Source organism: Macaca nemestrina, chromosome 17 (genome assembly GCF_043159975.1).
Source record: "Macaca nemestrina isolate mMacNem1 chromosome 17, mMacNem.hap1, whole genome shotgun sequence".
Classification (NCBI taxonomy): Eukaryota; Metazoa; Chordata; class Mammalia; order Primates; family Cercopithecidae; genus Macaca; species Macaca nemestrina.
In genome coordinates, this window is record NC_092141.1 from 49,877,230 (window position 1) to 49,893,606 (window position 16,377).

Consider the following 16,377-nt stretch of genomic DNA (forward strand, 5'->3'; position numbering starts at 1 on the left):
TTTACAGAAAAAGTTAGCCAACTCCCATCTCAAGGCTTGGCTCGGTGGCTCACGCCTATAATCCCAACACTTTGGGAGGCTGAGGTGGGAGGATAGCTTGAGCTCTGGAGTTCGAGGCAAGCCTAGGCAACATAGTGGGACCTCCTCTCTAATATTTCCAGCTCAACATTATAAATATTATACTATGTATAAAAGGCAGAAATAACAGTTGAAAGAACTTATATTTCCAAAATGCAGTTAAGGACACATCCTGGAAATGGAAAAGCACAGAGATAAAATTGGTTAATGTTGCATGTGTATAGCTTCCACTTTCAGCACTTGGCATTCATTCTTGCCAGGCAAGAGAAAGGAGAATGATTGCTTTTCCAAAAAGGAAAGGAATACTAATCCATTTAATAAATTAGAATCAGATACCATTCATGTTTTCTGCTGTTAGATTGTTCTTTTCTGTGGGGACTTAATAAAAAAAGGGTGCTGAGGCCAGGCATGGTGGCTCATGCCTGTAATCCCAGCACTTTGGGAAGCCGAGGCGGGCGGATCATTTGAGGTCACAAGTTTGAGACCAGCCTGGCCAACATGGTGAAATCCTGTCTCTACTAAAAATACAAAAATTAGCCAGGCGTGGTGGCACATGCCTGTTACTTAGGAGGCTGAGCAGGAGAATCCCTTGAAGCTGGCAAGCAGAGGTTGCAGTGAGCCGAGATCGTGCCACTGCACTCCAGCCTGTGCAACAGAGTGAGACTCTGCTTCAAAACAAACAAAAAACGTGCTGAGTCAGATAAAATACAATGGTGGTTTAGTCAACCTGCACACAAGTTGGATTAAAATTTCAGAATGGACTTTCAGAACAGGGACCTTGTCTACCTTTTTCACTACTGTATCCATAGAACCTAGCACATTGGGCCGGGCGCGGTGGCTCAAGCCTGTAATCCCAGCACTTTGGGAGGCCGAGATGGGCGGATCACAAGGTCAGGAGATCGAGACCATCCTGGCTAACACGGTGAAACCCCGTCTCTACTAAAAAAATACAAAAAACTAGCCGGGCGAGGCGGCGGGCGCCTGTAGTCCCAGCTACTCGGGAGGCTGAGGCAGGAGAATGGCATAAACCCGGGAGGCGGAGCTTGCAGTGAGCTGAGATCCGGCCACTGCACTCCAGCCTGGGCGACAGAGCGAGACTCCGTCTCAAAAAAAAAAAAAAAAAAAAAAAAAAGAACCTAGCACATTGTAAATACTAAAATATATAGATATTTTAGGAGACGGGGTCCCACTATGTTGCCCAGGCAGGTCTCAAACTCCTGGGCTCAAGCAGTCCTCCCACATCACCTTCCCAAAGTGCTGGGATTACAGGTGTAAGCCACCATGCCCAGCCTCAAATAATTTTTTTTTTTTTTTAATTGGGAGAGAGTCTCACCCTGTCGCCCAGGCTGGTGTGCAGTGGCTTGATCCTGGCTCACTGCAACCTCTGCCTCCTGGGTTCAAGCAATCCTCATGCCTCAACCTCCAGAGTAGCTGGAACTACAGGTGCCCACCACCACGCCTGGTTACTTTTTGTATTCTTAGTAGAGACGGGGTTTCACCAGGCTGGCCAGGCTGGTCTCAAACTCCTGACCTCAAGTGATCTGCCCACCTCAGCCTCCTACAGTGCTGGGATTACATGTGTGAGCTACCGTGCCCAGCCAAATGTGTGTGTGTGTGTGTGTGTGTGTGTGTGTCTGTGTGGGTCTGACAGAGTCTTGCTCTGTCCCCAGGTTGGAGTGCAGTGGCGCCATTTCAGCTCACTGTAACCGTGACCTCCAGGGTTAAAGCAATTCTCCAACCTCAGTCTCACAAGTAGCTGGGATTACAGGCACCCACCATCACGCCCAGCTAATTTTTGCATTTTTGGTAAAGGTGGGGTTTCACCATGTTGGCCAGGGTGGTCTTAAACTCCTGACCACAGGTGATCTGCCCCACTCAGCCTCCTAAAGTGTTGGGATTACAGGTGTGAGCCCTGTGCCGGGTCCTGGCCAAATTTTTAAACTAAAAAATGATAAAAAGCTTTCTGTACCACCTCTGAAGAAAGTCATCTACCCCAGATTAGGTCTTCTTCAAGCTGTATCACAGAACCATTGTGGTCTTGGCCTCTTATTACCTTGAGGAAACTGAAGCAGCAACCCTTGATAGCTCTGGTCAACCTCAGGATTAGAGACCTGAAAAATCTAGGGGCCCTAGGTCCCCTCTTTGTACTTGTATCTAAGGGCAAATACAACTCTTATTTAGTGAAGTCTCAACTGGAAGATCTGGAAGATTCTTGGGTTGGACAACATCAGCTAGGACTGGACCTGTATGAGCAGAGTCATGTTTACAACCTTGCTCTCCTCCCTTGGAGTCAAAGTTCTTTCCTCCTTGAAGTGTGTTTCAAAGACTGCTGATTATTTTATTGATTGATTGATTTTGAGACGGAGTTTTGTTGTGTTGCCCAGGCTAGAGGGCAGCGGCATGATCTCGGCTCACTGCAACCTCCGCCTCCTGGGTTCAAGCGATTCTGCTGCCTCAGTGTCCCGAGTAGCTGGGACTACAGGTATGTGCCACCACGTCCGGTTAATTTTTGTATATTTTAGTAGAGACAGGGTTTCACCATGTTGGTCAGGCTGTCTCAAACTCTTGACCTCAGGTGATCCTCCTGCCTCGGCCTCCCAAAGTGTAAGGATTACAGGTGTGAGCCACTGCGCCCGGCCAATTGAATGTTTGTTTTTTTTTTTCTTTTTTGAGACAGAGTCTAGCTCTGTCACCCAGGCTGGAGTGCAGTGGCATGATCTCGGCTCACTGCAACGTCCACCTCTAGAGTTCAAGCAATTCTCCTACCTCAGCCTCCCGAGTAGCTGGGATAACAGGTGTGCACTGCCACATCCAGCTAATATTTGTATTTTTAGTATAGACAGGATTTCACTACATTTGCCAGGCTGCTCTTGAACTCCCAACCTCAAGTGATCCTCCTGCCTCGGCCTCCCAAAGTTTTGGGATTACGGGAGTGAGCCACCACACCCAGCCATCAGCATTTTTTTTCTTTTTTCTTTTTTGAAACGGAGTCTTGCTCTGTCTCCCAGGCTGGAGTGCGGTGGCGTGATCTTGGCTCACTGCAAACTCCGCCTCCCGGGTTCATGCCATTCTCCTGCCTCAGTCTTCCGAGTAGCTGGGACTACAGGCGCCCACCACAATGCCCGGCTAATGTTTTGTGTTTTTAGTAGAGACAGGGTTTCCCCGTGTTAGCCAGGATGGTCTCGATCTCCTGACCTCGTGATCCACCCGCCTTGGCCTTCCAAAGTGCTGGGATTACAGGCATGTGCCACTGCGCCCGGCCTTTTTTTTTTTTTTTTTTTAGTCAGAGTCTCACTCTGTTGGCCAGGCTGGAGTGCAGTGGCACTATCTTGGTTCACTGCAACCTCCGTCTTCTGGTCTCAAGCAATTCTCCTGCCTCAGCCTCCGAGTAGCTTGGATTACAGGTGTGTGCCACTATGCCTGGCTAATTTTTGTATTTTTAGTAGAGACGGGGTTTCACCATGTTGGCCAGGCTGGTCTCCAACCTTCTGACCTCAAGTGATCCGCCCACATTGGCCTCACAAAGTGTTGGATTACAGGCGTGAGCCACCTCGCCTAGCCCATCAGCCTCTTTTTTAAAAGAATTTTTATTGTTTCATTTTCTTGATATTTAAATCTTTGTTCCATTTGAGATTTGTTTTGTTTTGTTTGTAGAGATGGAGTCTCCTTATGTCACCAAGGCCAGTCTCGAACTGCTAGGCTCGAGCCATCTTCCTGCCTTGGCATCTCAAAGTTCTGGGATTACATGCCTGAGCCACTTCGTCCAACTAGGTGTAGTTTTAATATCAATGTTGGCCGGGTGGGGTGGCTCATGCCTGTAATCCCAGCACTTTGGGAGGCCAAGGAAGGAGGATCGCTTGAGGCCAGGATTTCTAGCCTGGCCAACATTGTGAAACCCTTGTCTCTACTAAAAATACAAAAATTAGCCCAGTGTGGTGACACGTGCCTGTTAATTCCAGCTACTTGGGAGGCTGAGGCATGAGGATTGCTTGAATCCAGGAAGCAGAGGTTGCAGTAAGCCAAGATTGCACCACTGCACTCCAGCCTAGGAAACAGAGTCTGTCTCAAAAAAAAAAAAAAAAAAAAAAAAAAATATATATATATATATATATATATATATATGTAAATATCAGTTGGCCAGTTTATACAGAAGTTTATCAAATTTATTTTGACCTTTTGTTTTTCTTTTGGGGACAGCATCTCTGTTGCCCAGGCCAGAGTTTAGTGGCATAATCATGACTCACTGTAGGTGACTGGCTAATAAAAAAAAAAATTGGTAAGACCTGGGGTCTCGCTGTGTTGCCCAGGCTGTTCTGGAACTCCTGGCCTTGAGCCTTAGCCTCCTAAAGCACTGGGATTACAGGCATGAACCATCGAGCCTGGCCTATTTTTTGTATTTTTAAAATAGTAGCCATTCTTATAGGTGTGAGTGGTTCTAATAACTTTAAAAAAATGTTATTTGGGAGAAGTTATTCCGAAGATGAATGAATTTAGAAAACTATAACATTTTCCCTAGGGAAGTGTCATACTTCTCAGCTTTCCTCATCTGAGTCAAGAGGTTTCTTTCTTCTAAGGGGATATCGTTTATCTTAAGTTTCTGATACGTTAAATTTGGATTGTTGTTAGTGATCAGTAGGACCAGGTGCATCCTGTTATATTTTTCAAAAGTGCCTAAATGTTTCTTATTTCAGAATCACAAGACCTAGAAAATGATGACTGCAGGCATATCCATCAAAAAGGGAAATGAATCAGCTACAGAGGAGAAGGGTGTTTATCAGGCACGGTGGCTCGTGCCTCTAATCCCAGCACTTTGGGAGGCCGAGACAGGCAGATTGCTTGAGCCCAGGAGTTTGAGACCAGCCCGGACAACATAGGGAGACCCTGTCTCTACAAAAACAAAACAAAACAAAACAAAACAAAAAACCAACAAAAAATTAGCCTGGGTATAGTGGCACATGCACCTCCCAATACTTGGGAGGCCAAGGCAGGAGGATCACTTGGGCCTGGGAGGTCAAGGTTGCCGTGAGCTATGATGGTGCCACTGCACTCCAACCTGGGTGACAGAGTGAGATCCTGTTTAAAAACATTAAAAATAAAAAAAGAGAAAGAGAAGGGTTAGGAAAGAACTTCTGAAGGATTATATAGTTCATCTGTACTTTCTGCATAAGTAGACACAACTATAGACTCATCATTGGTAAATTTTACTATTTGACCTCAAAGAGAGCAGAAGACAGAAAAGGTGAAATGCCTGTATTTTAAAAAATTCAAATTTCTTTCTTTCATAAGTATGATGAAAATGGTTAGAATGAAGAAGTGAAAAAAATTCCATAACACCATACAGCAGTTGTATTAGACATCAACGTTAATACTAAACATTAAGCATCAAACGTTAGTGCATTTAATACAAAATCTTACTTGGAAGAGAAAATAAAACAATCACATGTTTTTAAAGAGAGTTGCCCAGGCTGGACATGATCATAGCTGACTGCAGCCTCAAACTCCTTGACTCAAGTGATCCTCCTTCCTCAGCCTCCCGAGTAGCTCTGACAACAGGTGTGCACCACCATGCCCTGATAATTAAAAACAAATTTTTTTGTAGAAAGGCTGGGCACAGTGACTTACGCCTTTAATCCTAGCACTTTGGGAGGCCGAGGCAGGTGGATCATGAGGTCAGGAGTTCGACACCAGCCTGACTTATATGATGAAACCCCTTCTCTACTAAAAATACAAAATTAGCCAGGCATGGTGGCATGTGCCTATAGTCCCAGCTACTTGGGAGGCTGAGGCAGGAGAATCACTTGAACCTGGGAGGTGGAAATTGCCGTGAGCCGAGATCGTCCCACTGCACTCCAGCCTGGGTGACACAGAGAGACTCTGTCTCAAAAAAAAAAGAGTTTTGTAGAGATGGAGTTTTGCTGTGTTGCCTAAGCTGGCCTCGAACTCCTGGCCTTAAGCAGTCCTCCTGCCTCGGCCTTCCAAAGTACTGGGATTATAGGCATAAACCACTGCATTCAGTCAAATTTTATTTCTTTTACGTCACTCTTTCCATAGTATTATTTAAGAAGTTTAGTGATAAAGGTTATGGAGAAAGAATAGCAGTCCTTATGGTGAAAACAGCTTTGATCTTGCTCTCTCAAGATTTAGCATTAAAGGCTAGGGACGGTGGCTCATGCCGGTAATCCCAGCACTTTGGGAAGCTGAGGTGGGCAGATCACTTGAGGTCAGGAATTTGAGATAAGCCTGGCCAACATGGTGAAACCCCGTCTCTACTAAAAATACAAAAATTATCCAGGCATGATGGCGAGCACCTGTAATCCTAGCAACTCAGGAGGCTGAGGCAGGAGAATCACCTGAATCCGAGAGGCGGAGGTTACAGTGAACCGAGATTGTGCCACCGCGCCCCAGCCTTGGCGACAAGAGCAAAAACTCCGTCTTGAAAAAAAAAAAAAAAAAGGACAGGTTTGAACACCAGGTTTGTCACCTTACTATCTGTGCAATTCTGTGTGTCACTCAACCCATCTGGGCTTCTATTTCCCCATCTGTAAATCAGAAATACTACTACTTATCTCACAAGACTGAGGTGAAGATTAAATAAGATGATGAGTGTGATAGCCACCTGGCATACAAAAGGTACTAAATAAATGTTAACTGAATTCCTTCCTTCAAAGTAGGGTTGAAGTGGCCGGGCGCGGTGGCTCAAGCCTGTAATCCCAGCACTTTGGGAGGCCGAGACGGGTGGATCACGAGGTCAGGAGATCGAGACCATCCTGGTGAACATGGTGAAACCCCGTCTCTACTAAAAAATACAAAAAACTAGCCGGGCGAGGTGGCGGCGCCTGTAGTCCCAGCTACTCGGGAGGCTGAGGCAGGAGAATGGCGTGAACCCGGGAAGCGGAGCTTGCAGTGAGCTGAGATCCGGCCACTGCAACTCCAGCCCGGGAGACAGAGCGAGACTCCGTCTCAAAAAAAAAAAAAAAAAAAAAAAAAAAAAAAAAAAACAAAGTAGGGTTGAAGTTTTCTAGTCATTTTGTAGAGCCTAAGGTATGCATACTTGGCTTGGGATGTCTCTTACTTGATCTTAGCCAAAAGGCTGAGAAGCAATGGATAATGTTTCTCAAAATGTGAATTGAATCAGAATGTTTCACATTCCCATTGGAAATCTGTTTCCTTCTCAGTTTTCTCCATCTCAGTAAGTGACCCCACCATTCATCTATCTAGTTGTATAAGCCAAACCAATTCTGGGTGTTTAATGACAAATGTTTACTATTACTTTGTTCTTACCTGGGATTTCTTAATTTCTCAAAAAGGTAGTGGTATAGTTTTCCATCTGTTCCCACAGGCAGTGGTTTCCGTTATTCATGGGAATAGCAGCTTGATTCCCATCTCCACAAATGCTATTAATAGTGTTTAAGTCAGGGAACAAGGGAACAGTAAGTACATTTGGCACATGGGACTCTTCTGTTTTGTAGCTTTCATTTGGAAAGTTCACTTTCTATAGCGTAACATTGCAACTGCCCTTTCTCCCAGCTGTTTACATTTCTCTCAGCATTGAATGGTGAATGGAAAACAAATCAGAAAAGTCAGAGTGGGTGGGAAGGTTAAGGAGACCCAACCACACCGATTCTAGCCAGGTGACCCTGTACATTCCCTTTGAAGTCATCATGTAACTTACAGTTTCATATAAAAAACAGGAAGGTGGGCCGAGTGCGGTGGCTCATGCCTGTAATCCCAGCACTTTGGGAGGCCAAGGCGGGCAGATCACGAGGTCAGGAGATCGAGACCATCCGGGCAAACACGGTGAAACCCCGTCTCTATTAAAAATAAAAAATAAAAAAAAATTAGCCGGGCGTGGTGGCGGGCACCTGTAGTCCCAGCTACTCGGGAGGCTGAGGCAGAAGAATGGCGTGAACCTGGCAGGCGGAGCTTGCAGTGAGCCGAGATTGCACCACTGCACTCTAGCCTGGGTGACAGAGCAAGACTCCGTCTCAAAAAAAAAACAACAACAACAACAACAAAAAAAAAACCAGAAAGGTGATCATCTCAACTACTCTACCAGGTTGTCGTAAGAAACACAGGAATACATGTAAATGTGAATAAAAATTTAAACTTCACATAAATGTAACATTTACCATTATTTAACAATGCCCAAACTTTCAAACTCACTATTCCTCAAATTAATCAGAATTTAAACGTTTGAGACTGGGTGCGGTTGCTCATGTCTGTAATCCCAGCACTTTGGGAGGCCGAGGTGGGTAGATCACTTGAGGTCAGAAGTTTGAGACCAGCCTGGCCAACATGGTGAAACCCATCTCTACTAAAAATACAAAAATTAGCAGGGCGTGGTGGCACATGCCTGTAACTCCAGCTACTCGGGAGGCTAAGGCAGGACAATCACTTGAATGTGGGAGGTGGGGGTTGCAGTGAACCGAGATCATGCCACTGCACTCCAGCCTGGGTGACAGAGTGAGACTATGTCTCGAAATAATTTAAACCTTTGAAAAGTTTATTTCCTCTCCCTAGTGATCTAGATTGTTATCAATACTCCAAATCTCCAAGTAGGTATCCTAGGAAACGAAGAAATACACAACTTCTTTCTGACAATCCTTGGCTACACTAGATTTCTTCTCTCTTGTAACCCTTCTGTGGTCAGCTGCCAAGGGCTTCCTTTTCCCTCCTTCCTTTTCCTTCCTTTTCTGCCTCCTCTCGCACATAACCAATCACCAGCTCTCCACTTTGACCCCCATCCCCACCTGTTATGAACTAAATTGTGCCCCCCACGCCACCCTCCCCCACCAAATTCATATGTGTAAGCCCCGACCCCCAGTGTGACTGTATTTGAAGACTGGGCCTTCAGCAGGTAATTAAGGTTAAGTGAAGTCATAACGGCGGGCCCTAATCCTATAGGACTGATGTCCTATAAGAAGAGTAACAGACCACACTAGTCGGCTTTGCTACTCTATCCTCTTTCAAGTGCAAATCATCCCAGTTTTTTTTTTTTTTTTTTTTTTTTTGAGATGGAGTTTTGCTCTTTTTGCCCAGGCTGGAGTGCAGTGGCACAATCTTGGCTCACTGCAACCTCCACCTCCCAGGTTCAAGCAATTCTCCTGCCTCAGGCTCCCAAGTAGCTGGGATTACAAGCCTGCACCACTACGCCTGGCTAATTTTGTATTTGTAGCAGAAACGGGGTTTCACCATGTTGGCCAGGCTGGTCTCGAACTCCTTCCTGACCTCAGGTGATCTGCCCGCCTTGGTCTCCCAAAGTGCTGGGATCACAGGCGTGAGCCACCGTGCCTGGCCCATCCCAGTCTTTCATACTTAGCTTCCCATCCTTTCTTGAAGTATATATATAAAAAGATACTTCTTCCTTCTCTTCTCTCTGGTCTGGATTGCTTAACTAGACCATAAGAACCAAGGGCAGGAAATGTTCGGTATGATTCACAGCTGTGACTCAGGTGCTTGGCAAGGCAGGCATTCAACGAATCTACTGATTCGTTGAATAAATTACAAGCCACACAGTCTTGAAGAGATCATTGATCACATGTCCTCTCTCTCCAATATCTCCAATCTCTCCACTAGCGCCTTCTTGTTTTCACACATTTATAAGCCTCCCACATAGAACACAACTCACTTGATACCGCTGCCCTTTCAAATGTCTTGATTTTCTAATTCCTGTGAATAAGTGGCTGATTTTTACTAGCCTCATTTAGTATAACTCAGTCCTCTTGATTCCTTTGCAATATCATATCAGTTCCATCAACTATAGAGATAAATGAACCATAGTTACAGAGGCCTCCTTTTGAAACAAATGCAGGCCAGGTGCGGTGGCTCACGCCTGTAAACCTAGCACTTTGGGAGGCCAAGGAGTGTGGATTGCTCAGGAGTTTGAGACCAACCTGGGCAGCATGGCGAAGCCTCATCTCTACAAACAATACAAAAATCAGCCAAGCGTCCTGGCGCACACCTGTAGTCTCAGCTACTGTAAAGGTTGAAGTGGGAGGGTCGCTTAAGCCTAGGAGGTCAAGGCTGTAGTAAGCCATGAGGATGGCACTGCACTCCAGCCTGGGTGACAGAGAGAAACTCTGTCTCAAAAAAAAAAAAAAAAAAAATGCAGTTATCTCTTTTCTGGCCCTTGCCTTCTTTGATCTTAGTATTCTATTTTGGGCACTGATGATAATCACCTTCTTTCTTTCTTTTTTTGAGATGGAGTCTTGCTCTGTTGCCCAGGCTGGAGTGCAGTGGCACGATCTCAGCTCACTGCAACCTCCTGAGTTCAAGCAATTCTCGTGCTGCAGCCTCCCAAGAAGCTGGGATTACAGATATGTACCACCACACCCAGCTAATTTTTTGTATTTGCAGTAGAGACCAGGTTTCACCATGTTGGTCAGGCTGGTCTTGAACTCCTGATCTCAAATGATCCGCCCACTTCAACCTCTCCAAGTGCTGCGATTACAGGCTTGAGCCACCGCGCCCAGCCTACCTTTTCTCTTAAATTCTGTTTTCGTGGGGTTGAAGACGTACTCTCCCTTGCCTCTATTTCTCAGACCACACTTTCTCTTCCTTGGACATATTTTAAACTTGACTTTCTGGGTCATTCTTTTTCCTTCTGAACTCTTCCTTCAGCTTTTTCTCTTAATTTCAATGATCAACTCTTTTGTTGATGACTTGTGAAATCACAACTGAGTTGAATGATTTCATCATATTTATTTCTGTATTTATATATTTATTTTTTTGAGACAGAGTCTTGCTCTGTTGCCCAGGTTGGAGTGCAGTGGCGCAATCTTGGCTCACTGCAAACTCCGCCTCCTGGGTTCAAGCGATTCTCCCACCTCAGCCTCCCGAGTAGCTGGGACTACAGGCACCCACCATCATGCCCGGCTAATTCTTCTATTTTTGTAAACACAGCATTTCACCACATTGTCCAGGCTAGTCTCAAACTCCTGACCCCAGGTGATCCACCCGCCTCGGCCTCCCAAATTGCTGGAATTACAGGCGTGAGCCTTCTTACCGCAATTTTGAAAAAACACTATTAACACTGGCAGATAGCATTTCAGACCTTTAAGATGAATATTTTTTATTTACACAATACACAATTTTGTGGCTTAGTGTTTACACTTAATTTTCTCATATCAGTAGATATAGAGCAGTCATATTTTATAAGGATCTGTCACAATTTATTTAACCAGTCCCTTGTTTTTGGGTTTTGTTGTTGTTGTTGTTGTTGACTATTATGAAAGTTTGTTTAACAAAATGTCTAATGTGAAAATGTACGTGACCTAATTTTTACATCATAGTAAAACAGGCCCTATGGAGAGAGGGCATGGGTTTCCCTGCTGAACAGCCATTATTTTTACTCATTCCAAGGCTTCTAACATGGTACTATTTCCTCATATTACCACCGTTCCATTATTGTTCTGTTGCCCACTAGTCGCCATCTCCACACATTCATCTATCACAAGATTCATAAAGGGATCAAATCTCCACAATATTTCTTGGACATGTCTGCCACCATTTAATTTCAATGATAATTTCTTGTTCATAAATTTTTTCAACTGGGGAGGGTGAGCTTTTCTCATGGTGTCTGCTCTGTGGGCTCACAGATGCCTTGGAATGGAATGCACTGCCTCTCTCACTGTTTTGTTTCTGTTTTTTGTTTGTTTGTTTGTTTGTTTTGAGACAGAGCCTCGCTGTGTTGGCCAGGCTGGAGGACAGTGGTGCGATCTCGGCTCACTGCAACCTCCACCTCCCAGGTTCAAGCAATTCTCCTGCCTCAGCCTCCCAAGTAGCTACAGGAGCCCGCCACCACACACGGCTAATTTTTTTGTTTTGTATTTTTAGTAGAGACAGGGTTTCACTATGTTGACCAGGCTGGTCTTCAACTCCTGACCTCATGATCCGCCTGCCTTGGCCTCCCAAAGTGCTGGGATTATAGGCATGAGCCACCATGCCCGGCCTTCCTCACTGTTTTTTGTTTTGTTTTGTTTTGTTTTGTTTGAGATGAAGTCTCATTCTGTCACCCAGGCTGGAGTGCACTGGTGTGATCTTGGCTCACTGCAACCTCCGCCTCCCAGGAGGTTCAAGCGATTCTCATGCCTCAGCCTCCCAAGGAGCTGGGACTACAGGCCTGTACCACCACACCCATCTGAATTGTTTTTGTATGTTTAGTAGAGATGGGGTTTCACCATGTTGGCTGGTCTGGAACTCCTGGCTTCAAGTGATTTGCCCGCCTCAGCCTCCCAAAGTGCTGGGATTATAGGTGTGACCCACCATGCCTGGCGTAACCAGTCCTTCAATGTTGTATATTTAGGTTGTTTCCAATTTTTCATTCTGCATGTGTATCTTTGGACATTCATCCTGTTTTTTTCTTGGAATATTATTCCTGGCAGTGGAATTTCTGATGAAAGGATGTGTTTGAAGGTACTGTCAAATCTATCCTCTAAGTGTTCTGCCAAGGCCGGGTGTTGTAGCTCACACCTATAATCCCAACACTTTGTGAGGCTGAGGTGGGCAGATGACTTGAGTCCAGGAGTTTAAGACCAGCCTCGGCAACATAGCAAAACCCTGTCTCTACAAAAAAAAAAAATACAAAAATTAGCTGGCATGGTGGTACATACCTGTAGTCCCAGCTACTCGTGGGTCTGAGGTGGAAGGATTGCTTGATTCCAGGAGGCAGAGGTTGCAGTGAGCTGTGATCATGCCACTGCACTTCAGTCTGGGCAACAGAGCAAGACTCTGTCTTAAAAAAAAAAAGGGGGGGGCGGGTGGAGGGGTGGGCTCTGTCGATTTATATTCCTACCAACAGTTTATGAGTGCTTGTTCTCCTATCCTCTCACCAACACTCATTCTTGCCTACCTGAGAGTCGGGAATTGGTATCATATTCATTATCATTTCATTTTGTAAGTCTTTTATTATGAAGGAGGTTAAACATTTTTCATGTTTCTTGGCCATCGACACTTGTGAATTAGTTGTTATATCCTATGCCTGTCTCTCACCTCTCCTTCCCCACCCATTGGTTGTTCTTGAGAAGTTTCTGACCAGAAAAAAAAAATAAATCATAAACCATTAAGGGAACTGACTGACTTTTTTAAAGGCTTAGAGTGAGTTATCAGGGAAGGAAGGGAGGGAAGAAGAAAGAGAGGAAGAGGAGGGGAGAGAGGGAGGTTCTAAAGTCCAGAGGGGAAAAATCTTAGATCAAAGATTACAAACGCAAAAAAGGTTTTTTTTTTTTGCAGAAAATTCCTATTTCAAATCAATTTTATGTGGAACTCATATACAAACAGAAAAAAATGGAGCAGCTTTCATCAAAGTGAGAATGGGTAACCTACTACACCTGCTCAGCCTCCTCTTGCCTGGGAGAGGCTATCCAGGACCTGCCTTGTTATTTTAAGACTTTAAAAAACTAAATTTTAAAACTACTCAACAAACAAGACTAATGTACTTGTATTCTTTTCATAAATAATGCGATGAGTTAAAATTATGCCTGTTTTGGCTGGGCGCAGTGGTTCATGCCTGTAATCCCAGCACTTTGGGAGTCTGAGGCAGGTGCATCACTTGAGGTCAAGAGTTCGAGACCAGCCTGGCCAACATGGTGAAAGCGCATCTTCACTAAAAGTATAAAAATTAGCCAGGTGTGGTGCTGTGTGCCTGTAGTCCCAGCTACTTGGGAGTCTGAAGCAAGAGAATCGCTTGAATACAGGAGCAGAGGTTGCAGTGAGCCAAGATCGCACCATTGCACTCCAACCTGGGAGACAGAGTAAGACTCCATCTCAAAAAAAAAATTTAAAAAATTATGTCTGTTTTGATAGAGCTCTCTACTTTTGAAAGAAAAAGGCATAAATGAGATCATTTGCTATGTTGTACATTATCATTCCATCTCACTAGGGTATGAACCCATGCTATTCACAACCTAGGCATCTGGTGGCATGGTACTATTCAAATTGCAAGTAGAATACTGAGAAGCAACTAATATCACCTCTAAAGAGCAACTTTGCAAATTCATACCTATGAAGTACAGGAAATTCCTAAATCTATTCCTCCAGATTTAGCCTTTCAGCCAAGGACTAATATGTCTAAAGCATAGCCACTCAAACTTCTTTTTGCTCTTTCAAACTCAAGTGCACCCACATTCATCATCTTTACCACCACATTGTTTCCCTTCTCCAGTTCCCCATTTTTTTTTTTTTTTTTTTTTTTGCAGCTTTGTGACTTTCCCTTCTTCTTTTAAGCTTATCCAGTCACTAGCTCTTATTATTTTTTCCCTTTTTATTTTTTTATTTTTTTTTTGAGACGGAGTCTCGCTCTGTCGCCCAGGCTGGAGTGCAGTGGCCGGATCTCAGCTCACTGCAAGCTCCGCCTCCCGGGTTTATGCCATTCTCCTGCCTCAGCCTCCTGAGTAGCTGGGACTACAGGCGCCCGCCACCTCGCCTGGCTAGTTTTTTGTATTTTTTTTAGTAGAGACGGGGTTTCACCGTGTTAGCCAGGATGGTCTCGATCTCCTGACCTTGTGATCCGCCCGTCTCGGCCTCCCAAAGTGCTGGGATTACAGGCTTGAGCCACCGCGCCCGGCCTATTTTTTCCCTTTTTAAATTTTTATTTATTGAGATGGAGTTTCGCTCTTGTTGCCCAAGCTGGAGTGCAATGCCATGGTCTTGGCTCACTGCAACCTCCGCTTCCCAGGTTCAAGTGATTCTCCTACCTCAGCCTCCAGAGTAGCTGGGATTACAGGCGCCCACCACCATGCCCTGATAATTTTTTTTTTTTTTTTTTTTACTTTTATCAGTCTTTATTAATCTTCAATTGATCTACACCTAGAGCATGCTGTTGTTTCTACCTAAAATGACCGGAGTCTTGCCTTTTGCTTCCCGTAGAGATTCTCCCAACTCCACAGGTCCATAGTCACACGAGGACAGCTTTGCATGTAACATGAATCTTAAAGCACAGCTCCAGAAACAAGCTCACCTCCTCAGGATCACACACGGCCAGGAAACTTGGGGCAACCAGGTCCCCTGCATTTCATCACTGATGTGACCCCGGGAGTCCTCAATCACCAGACAGATCACCTTCTGTCATCTCAGAGTCTTCATCTGGACAGCAAAATGAGAACTGTCAAGAACAATTTTATTGGTCCCATCATTTGGTTCTCAGAACGATACAAATCTAACCAGCCTTTGGTCCAAATACTGATGCTATCAGTTAAGCTGTGTCACATCCCAGCTGGATTTTCCCAGTACGGGAATCTTATGCTGGTTAACTGTACATGCAAACCCCCAACCGTTCTGCTGGTCTGTGGAAACAGGCCCATTTTGATAAAGGTCTCTGGCTACAGCTGAAAGATAGCAAGTATAATGGAACTGTATTTTCCCAAAATGTTGCAGATCAGTTACAACAAACAGAACGGCGACCGTCAAGGAAAACTGTCACTCTGGGCTCCTTTTTGACCACAGCAGCTATGCGGAAGCAGCTGCAGCTTCGATAAGGGCCAAGATAATTTTTATATTTTTAGTACAGACAGGGTTTCACCATGTTGGTCAACCTGGCCTCGAACTCCTGACCTCAGATGATCCACCTGTCTTGGCCTCCCAAAGTGCTGGGATTACAGGCGTGAGCCACTGTGCCTGGCCTAATTTTTCCTTTACAGAGACACATAGATTTATTGTTTTCCTACTTATGTTACCATGTCTGTCTGTCTTTCTTTTTCTTTCTTTTCTTTCTTTCTTTCTTTCTCTCTCTTTCCTTCCTTCCTTCCCTCCCTTCCCTCCCTCCTTTCTTCTTTTCCTTTTCTTTCCCTCCCTCCCTCCCTCCCTTCCTTCCTTCCTTCCTTCGTTTCGAGATGGAGCCTTGCTCTGTCGCCCAGGCTGCAGTGCAGCAGCGTCATCTTGGCTCACTGCAACCTCCACCTCCTGGGTTCAAGTGATTCTCCTGCCTCAGCCTCCCAAGTAGCTGGGACTACAGGCGCGTGCCACCACGCCTGGCTACTTTTTTGTATTTTTAGTAGAGACGGAGTTTTACTGTGTTAGCTGGGATGGTCTCCATCTCCTGACCTCAGCCTCCCAAAATGCTGGGATTACAGGAGTGAGCCACCATGCCTGGCCTTTTTTCCTTTTTGAGACAGAGTCTCACTCTATTGCCCAGGCTGGAGTGCAGCAGTGCCATCTCAATTCACTGCAACTTCCGCCTCCAGGGTTCAAGCAATTCTTGTGCCTCAATTATTGTGTAATCCTGAGTAGTTGGGATTACAGGTATGCGCCACCACACCTGGCTAATTTTTTTTTTTTTTTTCAGTAGAGACGGGGTTTTGCCAT

General features: G+C 45.1%; 1 long non-coding RNA gene, 1 other non-coding gene and 2 pseudogenes across 2 annotated transcripts; all 4 read right to left on the reverse strand.

The window, feature by feature from the left end:
- Nucleotides 1-6,976: 6,976 nt before the first annotated feature.
- Nucleotides 6,977-7,180, reverse strand: LOC139359716 (U2 spliceosomal RNA; annotated as a pseudogene).
- On the reverse strand, nucleotides 7,083-15,799 carry LOC139359598 (uncharacterized). Its single transcript, XR_011615694.1, has 3 exons — nucleotides 15,035-15,799; nucleotides 7,751-7,889; nucleotides 7,083-7,472 (listed from the first exon to the last, which is right to left on the reverse strand). It is a non-coding gene; the product is annotated as an uncharacterized lncRNA (long non-coding RNA).
- On the reverse strand, nucleotides 9,199-14,271 carry LOC139359597 (small nuclear ribonucleoprotein G pseudogene; annotated as a pseudogene).
- Nucleotides 15,425-15,559, reverse strand: LOC112425762 (small nucleolar RNA SNORA16B/SNORA16A family). Its single transcript, XR_003016906.2, has one exon. It is a non-coding gene; the product is annotated as a small nucleolar RNA SNORA16B/SNORA16A family (small nucleolar RNA).
- Nucleotides 15,800-16,377: the final 578 nt, after the last annotated feature.